The following is a 22,426-nucleotide window of genomic DNA, read 5'->3' as shown; positions in this document are numbered from 1 at the left end:
TTAGAAGGTAGCTGGCCCATGCCGTCGTCCAACTTATCCACGCTGAAGACGTTGATGAAGGGAAGGACTGCCTCTCATCGAGAACGAGGAATATGGGTTTATTTACAGTATCTACATGCAGTTCATCAGTCTAGCATGACTGCGAGAGAAAATACATCAGTCTAACATGACTGCTTGAGAAAGTGCATCCAGCAGCCGCACAACAGCGGTTTATAAACACACAGTCTTCCCCCGATACCCAGCTGACGGAAACGGCCGTCCAGTCATCGTAAACAAGTCGCCTCTCTGCGGGACGGTTTACACACACACACTCACACACACACTTCCTTGCGCAAGGTTCATGGTCCCCAACCGAGGTCAGCCGGACTTCGTAGAAATCGGGGCTTGTGTCAGGAAAGGTGCCTTTTATTTTTAGCTGACCCCCGTAGCGCGGCCGTTACCCATTGTCTTGCGTCTAGACCGGCGCGTGGGAAGAGGTCTCAGTAGACGTTCCCGCGGGCACTTCCCCGCTCGCGGCAGACCAGGTTGGGGGTGGCGGGCTCAATAACAATAGTTGGTCCGCCGAGCGCGTTTAGTCACAATGGCGACGAGGCTAGAGCGTAACGGTGGCGTTCCAAGAAAAGGTTGCCGCCGCTGTCGCAACCGGCTGGCAAAACTTGCATCTCAGCGGGCCGTTCTTAACAATACGTAGAAGGTCTTGGTGACCGACAGTGCATGGAGAGGGAATGTCAAACCTTCGCAATGGTTCCACACGCGTGTAACGATGCTCGCTCCGTCCAAGAAAGCGTCATATCGACTCTCTATGAAATGACCGTGCCCAGTGGAACAAGTAGACGCCAACGTATGCACAGACGAGCAAAGACGTCGCGCGGCTTCGACCAGAGTACACAGAATGTGATCGTACTTCCAGCACCGTGGAATGCGCGCATCGGCTTCGGCTGAGGTCGCCGGGTTTTCCGCTCGAGAAATCTCCGTGCACCCGGCGTGCGCAGATTTGCGCTAAATTACGAAAGCGCATAAACGTGCGAAAGCTCATAACGAGCGTGAAGTGTCTTCAGGGATCACCGCGTTGTCTCCACTGTCAAGCAGGCTATAATTTATGCCCGAGTGCCGCGGACGAGCGCGCTTCTGTGGGCGCTATAACATAAGAGGAAAGCAATGGGCCACAGGTTTACAAGGGGAGAAAAAAAAAACGCGGGCGTTGCACGTGTACCAGCCCGCCTGCGCGTTGATCAATGGACCAACGTTGACTATCCCAATAAGCAATAAATACGGGGAGGGTGGGCAGAACGCAAAATAAATGCAAATATGCGAGTACCTTTCTTATATCGTTTGCTCCGTGTACAGGATTCAGGTACTGAATGATGATGATGATGATGATGATGATGATGATTAGAATTTGTTGGCGCGAGGGCCAGATGTGGCCAAAGAGCGCCAAGGCCACGGTAATAGGTTGTGATTGGTGTACGAATAATGAATATCGAGACGTGGATGAAACACGGCTGTACTGACCCTTTTCACGGAGCAGTTTATTCTATGGAAACGAGGACGGCGCTCTTGGTGGCGCGCAGCACGTGACCTCGGCGACGGTGTACGAATACGAAACCATTACCGCTTCTAGCTTGCTTCAGTGCGATCAGCTGTCGGAAATGCAAATTAGTTTTCGCTCGCGCACTTTGCCCCAATGATGCTGCAAATGGTAGAGCGGTGGATTGAAGACGTGTGCAGTAGATGGCTGCGAAAATAGTTACTGGCATACTAAGGAATGGAATAAATGTGTGTGACCAAGTTCGCGGACCGCTGCTACATAAGGACAGCCTGCGTTGGGGCCCTTCGCGATGCACAACTTTCCCCGAGAATAAAAGACTTCACTCATCCGCCAGCGTTGCATCATCATCATCATCATCATCATCATCATCATCCTGGTTACGCCCACTGCAGGGCACAGGCCTCTCCCAAACTTCTCCAACTACCCCGGTCATGTACTAATTGTGACCATGTTGTCCCTGCAAACTTAATCTCATCCGCCCACCTAACTTTCCGCCGCCCCCTGCTACGCTTCCCCTACGCTTCTCCCTAGTGGACCGATACCGAAGATAGTGCAATACTGGGCAGACCAGCGGCGGAGCTGAAGCAGGCTTTAAGCACTCCGCCAACTTGCAAAAATAAGTTTTATATCTTAGGTGCGAATACAACTCGTATCCGATATTAAGCTGATAAGAACAGATACTACACTGACTCGCGCCGGTCATGTCTACGTCCGCAGCGCCCTCTCTTTGTCGGCGCTCCAAGCGCTTGCGTATCTCCTTTCATGTCCTGCCGCTCTTCCGTGGTGGCGGCCCCGTAATCGTGCTGCCCGCCAGGACCACGAAACGGAAAGAACTGTGAACTGTCCATGTGGCACCAATCCCGCAAACTTGGAACGTTTAACCGGAGCAACGGCTAGGTTTCAGAGGGAGTTTTTGGGGAACCAATTTTGTGTGGACTGTGTTGTGTGTGACTGCTTGTGGTTTTCGAGTGACCTCGCAATCATTACTGCACTGCGGGACGTCGACCAACGCACGATCGCCTTAGCTGTGGTGAAGCAGCCCGTGCCCTCGGAGTGCAGTGAAGTGCGTGTCTGTTCTACGTGCCTGGGTTCGTTAGTAAAAGGTTTCCATTTCCATGCCTTCCATTTATGTGCATACGTCGTTTGGCGCACGGCAATGGCCAGTTCGCTATTAAGGGGCCCATGCACACACAAATCTTCGCTGGTCAGTCACCTTCAAAAAGTGGAATGGCACTGAATTTTTTCGTTCAGCCTCTGCTTCCCGACACTCCACCAAGACGTGGAGAATGGTATTGAATATGAGCTTCAACTAACCGTAAGCTATGGCCGTTGTCGGTCTGCGGGCTTGGTTTGTTCCGTACGCAAGTTTCGGTCGATGAGTGCTGGCTTACTGCACGCAAAAGACTGCTATTTGAAAGGCGCTGCGAGTACTTCTGCACTCTCAGTTCCAACCTGTTGATTGATTGATTGATTGATTGATTGATTGATTGATTGATTGATTGATTGATTGATTGATTGATTGATTGATTGATTGATTGATTGATTGATTGATCCATAGATCTCAACGACCCAAGGCACCATTGGGCTGCTGGGGCATTGAGAAAAGTATAGTGGAGAGCTCCGCAATACTTTTCACCGCTTTTAACGTAAAAGTAACGCGCACTGCATAGAATGCAAGAACACTTGTGTTCAGAGAACTCAGGACACAAGTTCTTACATTATTTCCTCAACGAAATGCTGCCGTAGAGGCCGGAAATCGGACCTACGACGCTGTGCTGTGCCCAGAGCCGCAGTCGATTGTCGGGGCCATGCTGAAAGTGCGGCGCTGATTGTAGGCATTCCCGTATACTGGCCGAACAAGCGAGGATGCCTTCTATAAGGCAAACAAGAAACTGATAGGGAAAATGTTTCGCAACAGTTTAAAGGCAAGTAGCAAGAACGTGGTTGGGCTAATCTCACCAAGTGTCATTGAACATGTCATTCAACATAACACACCAGCGGCTGTTTTCAAGCTGGTCTCTCTCTTCTTACCTTTGTTTCTTCCTACCTTCGTTCCTTTTCTTTTATTTCTTTGATCACATGCATGAAAGTGTTACATCAGCTTAACCTCCCTCCTTACAGTGCCGACGTTCAACGACAGCACGGGCAATTCGACTGCTAAGGAGCCTAAATCACACATACAAGACAAAGCTCTAAGAAGAAAAGTACGAAGGCAAACAAATAACCAAATCTAACAATTGGACGCTGTCTGTGGGGACTGGTCTTGTTCGGTATATAATTGCAAAAAATGTGGACACAATAAGAGACAACAGACGAGCGCTGTAGTCGCCCCTTCTTCTGTGTCTCCGCGCTACAACTTGCCACGATGTCGCACCAACAAGCCTAAGTATAGTCACAATTGCAAGAAAAAAGAAAAAGCGTTTACTGTTTACGGAGTATTTTTCGTAAACTGCAAATCTTGAAGCGCGTCATTTCGAGCCGACATTTTCGAAGCTGCAGAGGTTTCGAAAACAGGCCCTATCGGTCAGCTCGCGTGGAACAAGGACAGCGGCGGCATATATAGTGACAGCGAGCCATGCGGCCGCTTTCCGCAAACCAACCCACATGGCCGCGTGCGGCGCACGCGACTGTCATCCGGGCGCGTCGGTGCTGCGTCGCTGGCGGACCGCGAATTCATACGCGAGAAGAGCGCGATTGTGGCGCTGGACAGCAGCCGCCCAGCAACGCGCGTTCTGCATGCGCAAGCGCGCGTGACTGCTCGCCGCGCCGACAAAAGGGTTACGGCGATCGGACTATAGGACGGACACGGCCGCTGCTCCTCTGTGCGCTGCGTATATAACAGACGGGTTCCAATCTCTTCCGAGCGAACCGCTTGTTGTCCAAATAACCCGCACTTATGTACTGAGAACCGGGAGGGTATAAAAGGGGCCCCCAAGTCGGCGACGAGATAACCGACGGGAATGAGACGCTGTGAGTGGTGTATACGCCAGCGCCGCCGCACGCAATCGCTGTTACAACTGGCCAAGGACGTAACGGTCTGTCAATATCACAAGGGGGAAGGGGGGGGGGACGTGCAAAGGTAATCAATGAATAACATTTCGCTCCAAATGGGCTCTTCGTTCGTGCCGTCAGTCGCGTCGGTACCGCGTTGTCACGCATATAGCTTCCGGCATGGGAGGTTTTGTGGCACCTCGGACGTATCCTGCACTGTCCGTGGGTACTCGAATGTATACAAACAAATCTACATATCTCCACCCGGCGCTTGCGTGCTGGATGGAGTTAAGCGGTGCATACACAGAGAAAGAAACGGTGCATATGTCACCGGATCGCCACAGCGCAGGCATTCGATACGCTTATCATCCACTTTCAACGGTAAATACAGGCAACATCGAAAGCGAGCGCAGCGGGAGCGCACAAAAAGCAACCCCGTTATCACATCAGACCGAAACGCCCCGTGACGACAAGCGCGAGGAAGTAGTTCGAAACCGCGAACGTCTCGCCCAGTCGCGGCAGCTACTGATGCGGCACGCTTTGCGTGGCAAGCATGCGCGGCGGTGCATGTATAGAGTCGGGATTTGCAGCGGCATGCTGTTATTCAAACTTTACCCCCCACTTATTTACTGGACGTTGCCGTGTGACGCACAGTGGGACGCGCTCCGTCTGGACATTGCCTCGATTGACCTTTGGAATTCGATGATGAATATTTCGAATTAGGTGCGACTTACAATATTCTTTTTTAAATGACTGTGCATTAAAATGTGACTGCCTCCGAGTTCTCCATTTAGACAACTGCTCCCAAATCATTAATAAAAAAAACTAAATAACTTTCATTAGACGTCTCTGATCAAGCTCACTCTATTAGCGGCAAAGTACGTCCGCCTCGCCTAGGAACTCGTATGCAAGAAGGCCACGTACGGTGCGCTCATTACTTATGAATAAAAAATCTGTGTCACCAAAAAAATAATAAAGAAAAATATCTTGTATACGATATATACCGGGTAATTCTACGAAGCCGAAGTGCTATTTAAAAATAGCCGCCTTGAAATAAAAGGACGGTTCCTTCTGAGACATGCCGTCAGTGGTGGCGACCACGTGGTGACGGGTCATAAATGGTGATTAGTCCCCAATTAACAAAAATACATTAATTAACACTTGCGCTTTTAGTTTCGGCGGGCTCGTCGTGATTGGAAACCGAAGGCAACTCCCCGTAGAGGCCGCATCAACTGTTGGATCCGGGAAAAAAATGCGATTACCCGCGCAACTGTGTCACGACGAATTTCTGCCACGAGAGCGTGCCAAACCGAAACTGGGAGGCTGCAGCGAGCGCGTCGGCCCCTCGAGGCGCGACGCGTTCGCAGGGCGCTGCGCTTTCGCGCTCCTCGCTGTCGCAGCGCGCTGGCTGCCCGCTGCTGGGTGACATGCAAGGTTCTCGTTATGCGTGCGTCCACCCGAACATGAACAGTATCGCACTGCTTGTACGCAGCCTACGCGTCCCAAGATCGCCCCTGCACCGCTGCAGAGCACACCAAGTCGCCGGTTCGACTCCCGGCAGCACCGGCGGCCGCATTCTATAGCGGGGGCGGAATGCGAAGACAATCGCTTCTATGCATGCTTCGTCTGCCCGCTGTTCAAAAAAAAAAAAAAAAAACGAAGTGGTGAAAACGGTGGCGTCTCTCGTACAGACCGTGGGTTCGTTTTGGACGCTCGAGCCCGATAATTTATTTATGAATTGTCTTTCTAAAATGATAATTTCGCTTTTGGTGAAATCAAACAGCACTGTTCGCGATTTCGCGAGGGCGAACGTACTCCGCCCCCCCCCCCCCCGCCCCAGCGCAAAATCAAATATCACAAAAAGAGGAACGGTGGGAGGGGTAACACGACATAGACTTTCCTAAAGAATGCGCGCGCAACCCAGGCGACGTCGCTCTAGATGATAGAATTCCTTCGTTCTTCGCGGGTGACACCGGCTCCTGCATTTACGGCCACCGAAGAGGGAAAGTGAATTGCAGCGAACGTGTCGTTCAGCGCCGAAGATCGCGCAATGCGTGCGAAACGTTTCAGCCATACTCGGCCAAAGAACCTGCAGCTTTTCCGCGTTCCGGGGCGGCGAAACGAGCATAAACGCCCCACGTACTCGTCGAGACGCGCGTGCCAGTGGATTTCTTTTATTGGCTTTGTGGCCAAAGCGTGGTACCTTTCATACCATACCGCGTCCGAGGCAAATGACTCGTATACTTTATTTTATGCTAGCGTTATTTGCTACACACGTGCCGGTATCGATCGATTCTATGAAGCGAATTACTTCTTTCCCCGCGAAGGAATGACGACAAGAAAGAAACGGGTCAGGGTTATAAACTGCTGTAATACCATTGTGGTGACCCGCCCACAATTCGCGCCTAAATATGAAGGCCCATGACGTAAACACGTTCTCGCTACACCACAGCGGCGTATACAGCTAGGAATTCATTGTGAAACAACGGGCCTTGGTGTTTTTATAAAATGTTTTACATTACCCCACGTTGCAACGCTGGGAAAAAAAAGAAAAAAAATAAAGCATCAAGAGCATGAACAATGCAGTCCTTGCAGGTATTTTTTAGAGGTCATTGTTTAAGAACAATGTCGCGTAGCACTGCCGCCGGCGGTGTGTTGCTCCCGTCTACAGGCCTCCCGGGATAGCCCAAGTACAAAACACGTTCACGACAGCGCGCCTCCGCCATGCTAAAACTGTAGAGGAGCGAGCGCGCGTGTTAGGTTAGGCAATCGCACGGGGGGTATATATGACGTAGTGGGCACGCGGATTCTGGCAACGACTTTTTCATTTCTTTTTTTTCCATCTCCTTAAACACACCTGAACACCTCCACTTCTTCTATAGCGCGTTGAATACGAACAACCAGGCAATTGTGCAAGTCCATATACGCACCAACGTGCCGCATCCAGTAATCAAAGGGGCTTGAAACGCTTCAAGGACACTGCTTTCTTTTTTTTTTTTTTCTATTTCGTTGTACCCGCTATGACTATAATACGCGCGTCCACGGTCTGTCACCGTATAGCACCGCAAGCGCATCACGGACAGCTATATGGCAACACGGCGGCTTCCGGTGACCGTGAGATCGCGCAGCCAAGTCGTTGTTATTATAGCTCTTTATACGACATCGCAAAACAACGCCTAGCGCTTTCGCAAGCACAACGACAAAAGCGAAGGACTCGAAAGCAGACTCGGATTGAGCAGATATATTTCTTTATTTTATATTTAAGTCGTAAGAAACGGAAACGTGCCAGTCGCAAGGACAACCGCGGCTTACTGGCTACGTTCTGCGTGTCAACACTACAGACCGCTTTGTACGCCAGTCGTCACTCCTATGGCTAAAGTCCTCGCTTTCTCGTTTTGCTTTGTTTCCTTCTGCGCCCAGTGCAATTCTTCCAAGGTCTCAAGCGCAGCAGGAAGGGGCCGTTGAGCAGTCTCGGCGCCAAAGCCGGCCTGGACGCATTGCCCGCCCTGGCGCCTTGTCCAAGACGAAATAACCTAACTTGGCCCTCTAACTGCAGTTAGTTGAGCTTGAAGCAACTGCCCGTTTTTCCTTTTTTTTTTTTCGCGCGCCATCCAATTTCGCAGCGGAATGCGGAACTCGCCGTGGTGTAGGACGCGCCCATATGCAGCGACATGCGAGCGTCAGCTCATGTACGCATAGGATTAGTTTTCGCGCTCCCTACTTCAGAGGAGCGATTGGCATATAAGATGCTTAAATATGGATGCCCGGATCACGCCCATATTGAACCCTCCGCAGTTCAATTAGAGTTAACAAATATTATTTCCTCTTCCGTTTTCTACTCTTTTATATTATTATTATTATTAATATTATTATTATTATTATTATTATTATTATTATTATTATTATTATTATTCAGCGTATTTTCCCTTTTTTTCATGCGCAGGCCGGTTGTTATGCTCGAACATCTTGAAAATACGGGTCATTCGGCGCGAGTAAAACCATTCAGAGTTCAGTTGAGAAACCGCCAGTTATTTATTTGGTCCTTGACATTCACTTGGTTAATTAAAAGTAATGCGCTAACTTTGGATTTTTGTACATTTCTCAATGTGTAGATTAGGGAATTTTATAGAGCTTCGTAAGAGGCGCCAAAACTAGATGTTCCTCGCAAGGTTGTTTACAGCGCGTGTTGACCTTTTGCGGCGAAGAGAGACAGTCTGCAAAGACTACGTAACGAAGTGGCGGGGCGTATATAAGGCGCTTAACGCACACACGATAGCAGCGCCGTCTCAATGCAGCACCGTCTCAACGGTGAAGCAACCTGCAGTTAAGTTGCTGCGGGCCGAGCGGTGACGATAACAACACGGGCATTCTTTCCACAGTGCGCCTGCAGCTTTCCGTGATTATTGCGTGCCAACACCAGAGAACGCGCTGCCCTGACCGGCGAGACCGAGATGAACGGCTCGCTTTCTGTACGAAGCTGTGCGATCTCACTGCTATAACTCGTGCGCGCGGGCACGCACTCCCGCGGTGTTTTTCATTTATCACACGCTTTCTCTATTCACCTGAAAAAATAAACACGCTACGTATGCTTCGCTGCAAGCATCTCATTCTGATGTCTCTTACGAATCTCTACAAATCTCTAACTAATATCTCGATATTTAACAACCAGAAAGCTGCCTAATTACTTTCAATTAAGTAATTGGATGTCAGGGACTAAAAAAAAGGTCGCATTTTCACCGGAAAGGCGAAGCATCGCTTGCGACAGCAAATTGATAGACATATATACGAAGTACGAATAGTAATTTTATTGGTCGTACGTGTGAAATCGTAAACATTCGCTAACCAACAAGCATGGCGTCACGCTCGCACAAGCAAACACGAACGCACCTCACTTGATGACGACAGAAACTCGCCGTCAGAACGCCGGAGTGAGCAAGCTCAGTGCAACAGCGAGCGAACTGACCTTTCTGCTGCCTCTTCAACGCGAACTAAGTGGCGAAAACACACCGCACCCGAAGCTGTCAGCATTCGGCACTGTCCTCATCGCAGATCGCTTTCAAGGTCCCGCACGGCCGCGTCATACGCATGCTGCAGCAGGAGTACAATGACCCCCCGCCCCCTCACCCCGGTGCCTTGCGCGCGACGGAAGATGGCGCACTTCCTCCCCGCTTTCCTTCCTTGCGAGCGCGAGATTGAGCCGCCATCGTCGGCTCACCCTCGCGCGCTTTCACTCGCACATACGGCGCGCGGCGATGGTCTTACCGCCCTCGGACTTTATATAGAACATCGCGCCGACGCCGACGGCAGTAGCCTGGAGCGTCCATATAATTGCTATCGCAATAAAAAGTTGTACCAGCTCGGAGAAATCGAAACAGGTGCTCAGCTCGCACGGACGACATTGCGCACGAAAAGACATGCCCAGAAGCTCCGCCACAGTAGCTTTCGCTTCATGGCCAAGTTGTCCGCGATTACAGAATTGAAAGCGTCAGCATTGGGGCCCCAAGAAATAGCGTCGAGACACAAACTGCCTTTGGGTTTGCGTCAGACACGCTATTTCACCGATGTAGCGGCAGCCGCAAAACCTGCCGCAAAAGTATAGTGTAGTACCTATATATAGTTCACTGTACCAAAAGCTTTGCGTAAATAAACATGGCGGCACCTATCGAAGCGAGGGCTCTAACCTATAGCACCAAACGGCTCGATTAGTGGTAACGCGTGAAGTTGGTAAGCTAGGAGAAGTGACTGCGGTTACCTCTTTCTCTCAACTAACGTGTGTAATGAAGATTGATTCATTAGACGCCGCTGATCGCGAATTGGATTCTCGATTTCACGGCTCGCAGGCCTTAACTTGGATGGTGAAGGAACGTACTTGGTTACTCAAAACTAAGCGCAACAAATTCCTCGCAGCTAATAGAATAATCTCTAATTGTCATTACATGCGAAAGCACGCAAGTTTAAATCACTCTTGTTATCGTGAAATCGTATATTTTATTTTAAAAGTTGGCGGACGCTTAAGCTTCGCCTTTGAGAGAGGAACGCGAAAGGATTCAAAATCCGCTGCGGTTGCTTAGTGGCTATGGTGTTGGGCTGTTAAGCACGAGGTTGCGGGATCGAATCCCGGCCATGGCGGCCGCATTTCGATGGGGCGAAAACAACCGTGTATTTAGATTTAGGCGCACGTTGTCTCAAATTTTCGGAGTCCCCCACTACGACGTGCCTCATAATCAAATCGAGGTTTTGACACGTAAAACCCCGTAATTTAATTTTTTTAATGCATTCAAAGATCACTGGCTGCTTATCAGGCTTCCCGGCAGCTGCAGCTTATGTAACCGTAATGCTTACCTGGAAACGTTGGCGGCGCATGCTATGCACAAAATCGTTTCTCTTTTTTTTTTTTTTCCTTTTTTCCACGCGTCCGAGGCAGCGGCGAGTAGCGGCGCGTAAAGCCCCTCTGCGCGTATAGGGACTTCAGCGGCTCGCGGAGGCGAGCGCCATCTGGTTGGTGTTGCAAGGAACCGAGAGAAGGGCGCCGCTCTGTGAATGGTAGAAACGCTGGAAAAGGGGTTTGCGTTTGAGTTTCCACGTAACAGAATTATATTTTTGCATATATTCAAATTACATTCCGACGCTATCATGTCTGTAGGTTGTGTTTAAGTCGTACTTAACGATTTTCCTGACGCGTTTTACTTTTGAAAATTCAATTAGCTCAGCTCAGTAACGCCTGTGCGCCACGCGGAGGGCCTGCGTGGCTCGGTATGCGTGGTTATGAATGATTTTACGCTCACAGGACGTCCAGCGTCGGACGCCGACACCGTATTTTTTGGGACGCGGGGCCGTTGACGCTATTGCGTTAATATTTAAGATATATCTTCTTTGACGCCGTAGCGGCGCTGCAAGCCCACGACGCTGTCCGCAAACGCAAAGCCACAGCAAATCCCTATTCTAAAGCTTTTCACTCCAACAAATACGAGAGATCCTTCATCGCCTCGCCGAGGAAGAACACGACGTCGCATTTCAGTGGACCCCTAGCCACACTGTGGCATAATGGGTGATGAACAGGCCGATGAAGCTGCTCGATCTGCTCATAAAGAAGGCGTGCAGGAGTCAATCCCGCTGTCAAGAACGATGCAGCAGCGCAACTTCTAGTGCTTGCGTGCGATGCCTTACAATAATTGTGGAACACACCTAGTTTCCAGCACACACGTCTACATCGACTGGACCCCTGTCTGCAACTTCAGCCTCCACCTGGACTACCCCGACCCGAGAAAACAGTACTTTATACCAATCGTGGCTTGGCGTCGCCTTTACGAAGTCGTTTGCTTTCCGCGTCGAATGGGAGGATAGCGCTGCGTACGACCAGTACGGCGACGAGGAAACTATCGGGAACGTTCTTTGTCATTGTGCCCGGTACAGCGCACACAGGCACTCACTCGCGACCGCGCTGGCGCGTCTTGACGACCGGCCGTTTTCGGAGCAGACAGTCCTGGAACGTCAACCTATGCGGTCGTCGCACCACAGGACGGTGAGGGCGCTTTTGAAATTGTACGTTCGAGTGGCCTATTGGAGACGCTGTAATTCTCATGGACGTTAACAACCTTCCCTGCACTTCCTTTTTGTCGTTTATTTGCTTTTTTCTCTCCGCTGCTCCTTCCGCCTTTCATTTCCCCTCACCCTTCCCCAGTGCAGGGTAGCAAATCATAATCTCATCCGGTTAACCTCCCTGCCTTTCCCCTCATCCACCTCTCTCTCTCTCTCTCTCTCTCTCTCTCTCTCTCTCTCTCTCTCTCTCTCTCTCTCTCTCTCTCTCTCTCCTGCATGCTCCAACGCTATAACACCCTCAAAACTTATTTGGGCCCCTATTATAAAGCTTTCTATTAATTCATCTTTATTTAAAACTTCGTGCATGCACCCTATATTCGGGCGCACTGTGTACAGATAAATATATACACAACTGCCGTAAATCGCTGCGATACGCCACCAAGCGACGTGGAGCAACGCGGAACGCACTTTGCTCTGCTGACGTTTCGCGAGACGCTGGCACCGATGCAATCCACCGGCGTGCGCAATATATTCCCGCTTGTATTAAGTGAAGTCGGTTACGGGCAGACAGCTGGGCCAGCGTATTACCGTATCGTCCGAGCGTGGCTATTACGGCTACACCCTGCGGGGCAGAAGTACACCTCTAATGACCTCTAGCAGTCAGAAAGGCCGCGGTGTTTTGTGGACACAGCCGAACGATGGCCGCCCACGTTCCGTATAGTACTGAGCGGGCTAGAGCAGCTGCCAAATAAGAGATGAGCGGCGGGGCCCGATGGAGAGTGCGCGTCCCACACCCCCGAGAAGGGAAGCGAAATGCACACGTCTCCGCGCAAAAGTGCGCAGTTCGGAAACAACGAAGAAGATACAACGACGCGCGTGCGTAGGCGCCCGTTGCGGAACAAGCCGAGTGTCATGTGACGTGCACGACGCTGGCAAACACGCACGCCAACCATAAGCCCCCTACATACCTATACTTGGTAAACACATCGCGAGTGTTTGCGCCCGCCACACACATCGTCTGTCTGTACAGCTCTCAGAAATGGCGCGAAGATTAGGAAACGAGAAGTGCATGTTTATGCGACACACGCGGCGGACCGGCAGTGTTTTGACAAGCGACTGCGTATATCTGTCTCTCTGCATCTCGCAGCCAACTTAAACGAACCGATCAGACACCGATCGAATCCCGAGACACGTGCTTGCTGCCCCGTGCTCCCCCGTCAACAGTGTAAACGCCACAGCGTCCATCGCTGCAAGGTTCCATCATCGTCACCTCTCCCTCACTCCAGCCTACCGTTCTCTCCACCGACCGACAGCGAAGGTCGCAAAGCGTGAAGGCTGCTGGCACGCGAAAGCGATGCACACAGCACGATTCCAGGAAAGAACGTGGCCGCCGTTTCTTTATGTAAGCGTTTACTCGCTAACGAACGAAGCCATACACACGCTGCATGAACACGCACAAGGTCGCCGAAGTGCAGCTCACGTGAGGCGCCCCTGTCTTGGCGCGTACGACGACAACCTTTCACCCCATCCGAGTTGGCGCTTATGATTATAACGATTATAACTTTTTCTTTCTTTCTTTCTTTCTTTCTTCTTTTCTTTATTTATTTATCTTTTATTTCCTGTATACAACTATTTTTGTACTAGTTTACTTACCAATAAAATTGAATTGAATATTCGGCAGGCGTTCCGGCGTATAAAACAAATGCCAAGTTTCGCGTTGTTTCATGTGTGCACTTCCGGGCGAAATTGCGCATCCACCTTGGTAGTGTCGTCCGTGGGCGTGCAGGGTAAAATAAAGGACGATATAAGTATAAATTCCTGAACTTAAAAAGAACTGAATTTCAACACCACGATCTGATGATGAGGCAATGTCGCAGTGCGGGACTCCGGGATCATTTTGACCAGCGGGGCTTCATTATAACGTGCACCCAATGCACGGCACCCGGGCGTTTTTTTTTTTTTTTTTTTTTTTTTTTCCCGCGCCCATCGAAATGCGGCGTCCGCGTCCTGAGAATCGACCCTGCGACTTGGCCTTAAGATCGGCCAAGTGAAGCTAAAAACACACGACGGCATCATTTAAAAGGCAAGTGGAAAGACAAATCGCGTTCTGCAGACTCGCAGGTTAATTTGTTATTTCCATAGGCACAAAGCCGCCTGCACACAGCGCAGCCCACGTGTTTTCTCTACATTGCTCTTGTTTCCGCTGCAGCACAATCCGACCACTTCAACACATGGCAGCAAGGCTGTAGCAAAAGCCCAGCACTTTATAGCCCATCATGGGTTATGAGTTTTGGGTATCTCCGAAAGCAGAAGCGCAGGCAGCAGTGAAAGTAGCGAGGGAAGTGGGGTGTGAGAGGGACAAGTATAACAATGAGGCGCAATATGAACACGCATCTATCTGCACTAGCACTGAGCGGTAGACACGACCAACATGCACAGGGGAAAGATAAAGGGAGGCCGCTTCGGAGATCAACGGTCTACAGAATTTACGACCATTTCGAGCAGACGACGAGAGCGCCAGACGACGGGACTATACTCGAACAGAGAAAGCATTACGCCCAGCTCGGGATCAACGGAGCACTGAATTTGAACGTCTGTGCATCGAGAACTTTTTCTTTCTTCCTTTTTCTCTTTCTTTTTCTACCTTCTTTTTTTTTTTTTGAGTTCTCGAGAGTCTGTCTCTCCGCTGCCATCTTCCGGACAATTTCGTCGAGAGAGCGGAAGGCCTTCGGAGAGCGATAATATCACTTCCGGAATCACAACGCGTAAATACCGGCGCCAGGCCTTGGCCCTGTCATCCGGCATCACGAGGGAATGACACAACGCCGTTCGTGAAGAACTAGCAATCGTCAGCGTCGACGTCAGAAACAACAAGGCACGTGTACATGGGAGTCATGTATATCACGCCAATTGCTGGCGAACACGGGGAAGGACTCGTTTAAGCACTGTTTTAGCTCTTGCACACAACCACACACGTGCGCATGCAAGCACTACATCTACTCGCAAATCGCTCACAAGCAGCTGGGCGCAATATACGTTCTTCCTTCGTTCAGCACCACGTCGAACGAAAGAACATAACGCATATTTTCGAAAACACATGGGCTTTTAAGCGTTAGTATCGCTATTCACTTCTGATTTGATAGTGCGCGATGAACAGTATAGTCGGCATCGCATCAAAGCGCCCAAAGACTTCTCTTTTACTGCAAGAAAGAGTTGAGACGTGTAAACAAAAGTCACGGTGCGGGCAGCCACGCGTTATATGCCTGACAACCTTGAGTGGTTGAAGTCAACGCGATCCACGTTCTCGCCGATGGCGCCTGAAAAAAAGTATGTATACCGATGCAGCTACCGGGTTAGCATGCGACAAAGACAATACGCTTAATAAAAACCACTGGTGAGGTTTACTTAGCTTATAACCACAATCTTGGCGCGCACGCGCTGCTTCAGATGAACACGGAGAAGGATGAAAAAATACACAGCGAAAACGCATGCGTGCCTGCATGCACGCAAGCACAAATATATTGAGACAAACAGAGCCTCGCGAGACAATTTACGGGTCCTGCATGGTTCAGACCTGTGTACCTCGTGCTACACAAAGACATGGTAAGTGTTGCTAAATGCGGCGCCGGTTGTACTTGTTTGGCCAGCTCCTGGCACTATCCGCGCTAAACAGCGACGAGTGCAATCTATACGGTCGTATCGAGGCGTTCGGGAGTTTCCTACGGAGCGAGGGGCATTGACAATGGCACGCAGCACGCTGACTCCGCCAGCTCTCAGACGACTCGAATTAGTTGAGTACCATACACCTTTTCCTTTACGAATCACCTTAAACTCAGCCTATCTTTATCTCGCCTGCAGGACGAAGGTCTGTTCCAGCGATCTGCAATTATATACTCCTGTCTAGCGCTATAGCTGATTCAAAGTCATGTCTGCCGGTTCACTAATTTCATCATATCACCAACTTCTGTACCGTCCTCGACTGCGCTTCCATTTTCTTCCCTTGCAGCTATTATGTAACTCAAATAGACCACCGGTTATCTGCATGCCCTATGCCTTACATGGCCTGCCGAGCTCCATTACGAATATTGCGACCCAAAGCATTTATAATTACGACGGCCACCATAAGCGGCCATCGCATATCAGTCGTGCTTAAAGGTTAATTTCGCCGTATACAGCGAAAACACTGCCTAAAATATATCTGAACAAAAGCAATGTGACCTAGTTTCACCTTTTTACTTGCGACAGCGGTGGAAAGCGCGAGACACTGCGCATTTACTGTGTATGATCATTTCCCTTACGCCACCGCCGACGTCGACGGATATAGATGTCGTCATTAGCATGTATGCTGTCAAGTCACCTCCTCAACCTCAGCTACGCTCTCGCCATAGGGCGAATACAAAAAAAAAAATAAATAAAGAACTGTTGCCACTATCATTGTGCTTGCGCTGCAGACGACAATCAAGCCGTAGAAAAGTGGCTTATCGTTGCATATTGAGCCACACTGTGAAGCTAGTGAGCGTGTTGCTTCTCTCCGTAATAAAATTTAATGTCTGCAGTGAGTGGTGGCGTCTGGGCATGTATTTCGGTTGCCCCGACCTGCACTATAGTGGACGAGTACGACGTGCATAAGCATCGCAAAGGAGTTGTTCTTGAGAAGGCGGTTCAGTATTGAGGGCGTGCTGCTGCTGTCGTAGCAAATTAACACGGCGGCAGAGGACCCGCAGAAGTCTGCTGATATTTAATGCGAATAGCATCCTTGGCACTGTCGGACCAGTTTTCTTTCCGCCTATCTAACTATCCAACCAGAAATGTGACCGATTCCGAAGGTATAGTGCAGTCAGAAAATGTGCGCCTAACCTCGTTCACAGCATTCGCGTCACACCGGGAACCCGCGACACACCGGTTCCTCAAGCCCAGCAGCCCCGACGCCTTAACACGCTCCACCGCGGGTAGGGAGGGGATTAATTGGCATGCACTGGCGCGCCGCGCATTTCGGAGGCCATTTCGGAGGACCTCTCTGAAACATCACTAGATGGCGCAGCGTGTCCAGGGAGAAGCGCGAGAGGAACCCGGCTACAGTACACGCCTCATACATGACGCGTTTCGGCTATTAGCATACTTGGATAGTCATGGTAGATGAGATCTGCCCGATTTTTGCTTTGTTCTGTTTTTTCACGTCGCATTAAACTTGTTTGCGCTAAGACATTGTTGATTTGAGATTAAAGGCGCTTCCATGGTTTGTGGCTGGTCAAGGGACGTTCCCGTACGAGAACCAGGCGTATTAGGTCGTAAAACGCTTCGAAAGTTTAGTGCTTAGTTTCAGATCCTCCCCTCCTCCTTTCCATATGGCGATCCGTTCAAATTTCGCTTTACTACAATGAGGCGCTCTCGGATAACTTCGGAAACTGCAGCAGAACGAGCCATCACGACAAACGATTTAGTTTCTTTTTTTTCCCTGACTGTTGTTGCCTGGCACACAGAAAAGCAGGCACTCACAGAGACCATAAATCAACCTCGCAGCAGTGAAACACAGGCATTATAGCAACGAGTATGCTAATGGTTCCAACGCCACGCTCGGGAAGCTATGATGGACGAAAATCTCCTCCCAGAACTGTTCCTGGAGTACAAATCGAGTGAAAGGCGCAGCAGCGAAGAACTTGCAAAAGATCCGCAAGTACGGGCGGCTTTGTCGTCGACAGTGTAAGCGGTACATAATGGCGCCGCAAGCCGGTTACAAATCTGTCCGAGAAAGTATAGCACAAAGCGCGACACGAATGCGGCACTCGGCAACAGACGTTCTGAAGTGCACATACAATGTGCTCGGCGTATCCCGGATACCGCTGTTGCGTCGCGGTCATTGAGAAGAGTACAAAAATGAGCCCGCGCCGGTCATCCCGAAGGAGTGAGGTCGCCACGTGGAGAGTACGTGATCCTCCGCCCACGCTCGTGGGCGAAGACGACGTGATGGATCACGTATACGCTTCTGTGCTGCAACCGCGCTCTCACGGTCGCTGCAGGATGACGGGGAACACGCGGGGGGGACACTGTGACGACGTCGCGCGCAAGGCCGCGCGCTAGAAGGGGTGTACAGCGCGTACACTGCGTGTTGCGTCTTGCAGGAGCGAACACAGGCGGCGGCATTTCGCCTAGCATATGTGAGGGCATCAGGACAGTGCAAATGTGGATACAGCGGATAATTTATTCGCCCTTAATTAATGAGCAAGAATAGCAGGGAAAATCGAGGGACTACATTTTATGCTGTAGGTATACACACGAAACCAACGGCCACTGAATCCAAGGAAACTGCAGGGGAAATTTGCTGTTGCTTTTACTCGAAACGTGGAAATAATAAGGACAAATGGACGAAAAGACAACTTGTTGCACGGTGGGAGTGGAACCCACATCTTCCGCATTGCGGTGCTCTGTCAAGTAAGCTACACAGCGGTTTCTGGGCAACGGGAACAAAGCAAGTGTACAAAACCTTTTTCTCCTTGCTTCTCTTTCCATTACGATCGTTTGCATTTATGGTATTTACGAATGTCCTACACTCCCTGTTACCTTCTCCGTAATTAGGCATTGGACAATCCTCTCAAACTGACGACCATTCATTCATTCATTCATTCATTCATTCATTCATTCATTCATTCATTCATTCATTCATTCATTCATTCATTAAACTGTGTTTCAGATTGCGCTTACAGCGAAAATTAGACGCATGCTGCTTCTGCGGCTCGTATTTCTCTAAGGTCTGAATTGGAGATAGATGGAAAGGCAACAACTTTGAATTAAACAGCGCAAAAGACAGGACAAGGCGAGCGATTCTTGATCAACAGAGAGCTTTACGTTACCATGAGGTATCTATAGCAGACCTCTCGCGGTCTCGAATAATGCATGTAAAGCCCGCACGTAAACGTTTACTGGGATTATCAGAGCGTTGATCAATTAGAGGCTGTCTTGCAGTGAAGAGAGTTTGAAGGCACACGGCCAAGTAACACAAAATATTTTATGTTACTTATGTAAGTATGCACAACAGGTATATTTATCTATTATAGAAAAGAATGGTTCACACCAGGCCGACACTGCCCCTTGATTTCTTTCAGTCTATGCGACGACGTCAACACACAAGATTATAACGTTCTTCTTTAAGCAGACCCATCGCGCGGCAGTCGAAGCCATTTCTTGCGAACAAATATCATGATAACAGCAAAAGAGAAGTAAAAAAGAAAACGTGAAGCGAGGACAACTAGGCATTCAGTTTCTCTGACTGCTGCGATTCTCCTTGACTTGAGGGTTTCGCGCATGTAGATAGTTATTTCTTTCTTTCTTCCTTTCTCTTTCTTTCTTTTATAGCTCAGCTATGACAAAGGGGCATTTTCCAATGTGAGACCGAAAGAGCATTACTCATTCCCTCATCGTTTTCGCTTACTACAATCAAACTTTTTCTCGCTCTCTCTCTTTCTTCAATCTCGTCGTGCGTCAGGCTGATCGATGACCTCAGGCAATTGTAGGGAGAAGGGTCGTCGGTCGAAGAGAGCCTGCCATTGAGCCTCACACATGAAGTAAGAGGCTGGTGCTGTCCTCAAGACACGAAGGATTGTGAGGACGCTGACGAAGTGCACAGCAGGAGAACAATATAGGGATATATGCTCATCCCGTCTCCGACGTTGCAGATGCTCGCCGTGAAGCTCCGGTCGACATCTAGTCTGCAGCCGCTCCTCTTTTAAGGCATGGTAGGAAAATATCGTGTTTATTGGCTCAGTCGACGCAGGAGAGTCAAGAGTGAATAGCATTTCTGAGGATCCGTCGCGCCTGAGCAACTACCCTACTTCTGGGCACAAGGCTGCGCTTTCGAATCACCGCTATGGCAAAGGAATGCAATGCCAATAAGAATGACCCGTAGGGACGAAGCGGGAGAGAGATCAGAATAATCATACACTGAAAGGCAGGGAATTAACATCAACGAGAAGCTCATCGAAAACAGGGACCTCTTTCACAAAAAATGGGAAAACAGATAAGAACGTATCTGCACAAATAGAAACGTCGTGTCGTGGTTTCGATGTGTTGAACGTACAGACTCGTGTTCGCTGTAGCATGTGCTAACGGTGTACGCCTAATTACTGCGAGGACGTGGGGTAGTTACGCAGGTGATGCTCATGCACGACGTCAGTTTAGGTTGCGGCACAAAATACAGGCTGTTCAGATTTATTTCCGGCCTGCCCACATATGGCACCGATACAAAATGTTATCATGGTACGTGTCTTTGCACTCGTGTAGAGCGTGTCGCTAGTAAATAAGAGCGCGTAAAATAAACATGACGACAACACATATCGCATATCGCTTTTCCCCATGGTCCTTGCTATACGCAGTTATTTGTAGATCATGTATAACCGACTGAATCCAATTTACGCGCTGGCGACGAGGCCTCGCCGTCAGTGGCACCTTGTTGCAGCGACTGGGGATACATCAGCAGAAGTTTCCATCGATCACCCGGCTTTACAGCAGCACTTCCCCACACAAGTGACATAGTTGTATCCGGCCATTCACAGACCTAATTTACACATCAGTACAGCGTCACAAAGTACTCACGCTGACACGAGACTGCTGCTCGTCGATGAACCGCGCAGGATAATTCATTTGTGACTCATAGCTCATACGGCGTTATACTAGAGGCAAATATCAGTTCGTACAAGGAAGTCATTAGTCATATGTTACGCGCAGATGAAGAATCAAACCGGGTGATTCAAACGAGTGAGCAGCTCCTGACGCAGCGGCCAAAGTCGCGCGCACCGACACATCTGGCCGAGGTTACGCACAGGCGTAGTGTCATCCTATGGTGTCACCGACGTAACGCGCATGCACGTGACTGACGCTTGCTGCACCTTGCGACGCTGGCTGAACTTCAAGCACTCCAGACCGATAGTTACGCAGAGAAAGCGCTTCCCTGTCGAAACTCTGGCGCGCGCGTCTCCCGAGACGGACGGCGGGAAGGAAGAGGAAGACGAAAAGTAGCGGCGCCAGTCAAGAGGAGAGGAAAAAGAAAAAAAGAAAAAAGAACCGTTGCACCACAGCTAGCTTCTCGGAGCCGCCCGAGCCACAGGAGGCTGCGGCCGCCGGAGCTATAAATGACCAGACCCGAAAAACGCCCGCGCCCAAGGTTTTGGCGGCTCCTCAAGAGCACTTGACATTTCTGACGCGGCCGCCGTAGAAAAAACGATGCCGGGAGGCACGATTCACTTCGCCGTCACTACGTGGCATGGCATTTTACGCGCGCGCAAAAGAGCTGGTCATAGGACAACGAAAAGAGTAAGGAGGGATTGCTTGTTGCTGGGTTCCAAAGTATGGCCAGCATATTCCACCAGCACGCACACGGTTGAATGAACCTAGGCCGGCGCCTGAGTGCGCCGTTTCGCACCGTCCGTCACCGCGATGGTTTGCTGTGGATCGATTGAAAATGTCGCCGACAACGTTTTCTAAGGCGCCGAGCAAACACTTTAGGTCGGCTATGCGCGGGTGCACCATCAATTAGCGTCGGGAGGGACAGGGAATTAGGGCGATAAAGTCTGCGCTCTGTACTCACAGCTTCTAAAGACAGCAACGAGCGCAACGGTGTCTGGGAAGTGCTGGCGGCGGCGGCAACGGCAAGCGTCACTCAGCTTCCACTGGGCCGAGGATCGCCAAGGTACCGGTGATTTCCGAACTTCATTCGCGTCCGCACCGTTCACCAAGTCACGTTAACAGCAGCACACGGCGTCGCGGAAACGACAACGATGCCGCCAGAAAGTCGTCCGATCTGTGACGATGCGGGACCGACTGCAACACACACGTGAACCGCAGTTTGCGAAGCGCAGCGCACTACACACTACACCACTGTCGCAGCAGCACTCGGTCCGCCGCTGTCGACCGGACAGCCAACAACGGCACAATCAAAGCGCCGTGCAGACAGTCCGGCCGAGTGTGACCAGTCGAAAGGTTGGTTGCCTGTTTCCAAGGGAGGAAAAGAGTCCTTTTCGTCTTTCTTTTGTGGGGAGGTTATCCTCGTTTGAAACCCTACAACGGCCTCTCCAGCAGAAGGTGCTGGCTGGTTTCGCCGCAGTGCAGAAGGCGGTCGGATGGCAGGCGATCGACGCTTGTTCCGCTCCGGCCAATGGCGGCGCTGCTTTCCGCTGACGTTCTGCCGGGCGCCGGGACCGAGGCTAAGGTTCTGCGGTGACGTCGTTAGGCACGTGATCCTTCCCGCCACAAGGCTCCCGCGTCGTCTGCTACCGGATGCTTCCGGTTGCCGGGCCGGCGCGGTTCCGTGGGAATAGAAGAAACGCGAAAAAGAAGCGAAGACCTTGGCTATCTCGG

General features: G+C 50.4%; 1 protein-coding gene and 1 pseudogene across 1 annotated transcript in view; both read right to left on the bottom strand.

Annotated features, from left to right (window-relative positions):
* The window catches only part of LOC142571609 (sodium-driven chloride bicarbonate exchanger-like), a 255,889-nt gene extending 233,714 nt beyond the window's left edge, over positions 1–22,175 (bottom strand). Inside the window, exon 1 of the mRNA XM_075680117.1 lies at positions 21,657–22,175. The gene's annotated coding sequence lies outside the window, so the exon portion shown is untranslated. The remainder of the gene's footprint in view (positions 1–21,656) is intronic.
* LOC142573391 (U2 spliceosomal RNA) lies at positions 2,075–2,252 on the bottom strand (annotated as a pseudogene).
* Positions 22,176–22,426: the final 251 nt, after the last annotated feature.

Source organism: Dermacentor variabilis, chromosome 2, assembly GCF_050947875.1.
Source record: "Dermacentor variabilis isolate Ectoservices chromosome 2, ASM5094787v1, whole genome shotgun sequence".
Taxonomy (NCBI): domain Eukaryota; kingdom Metazoa; phylum Arthropoda; class Arachnida; order Ixodida; family Ixodidae; genus Dermacentor; species Dermacentor variabilis.
This window is presented reverse-complemented; position numbering and strand designations above follow the sequence as displayed.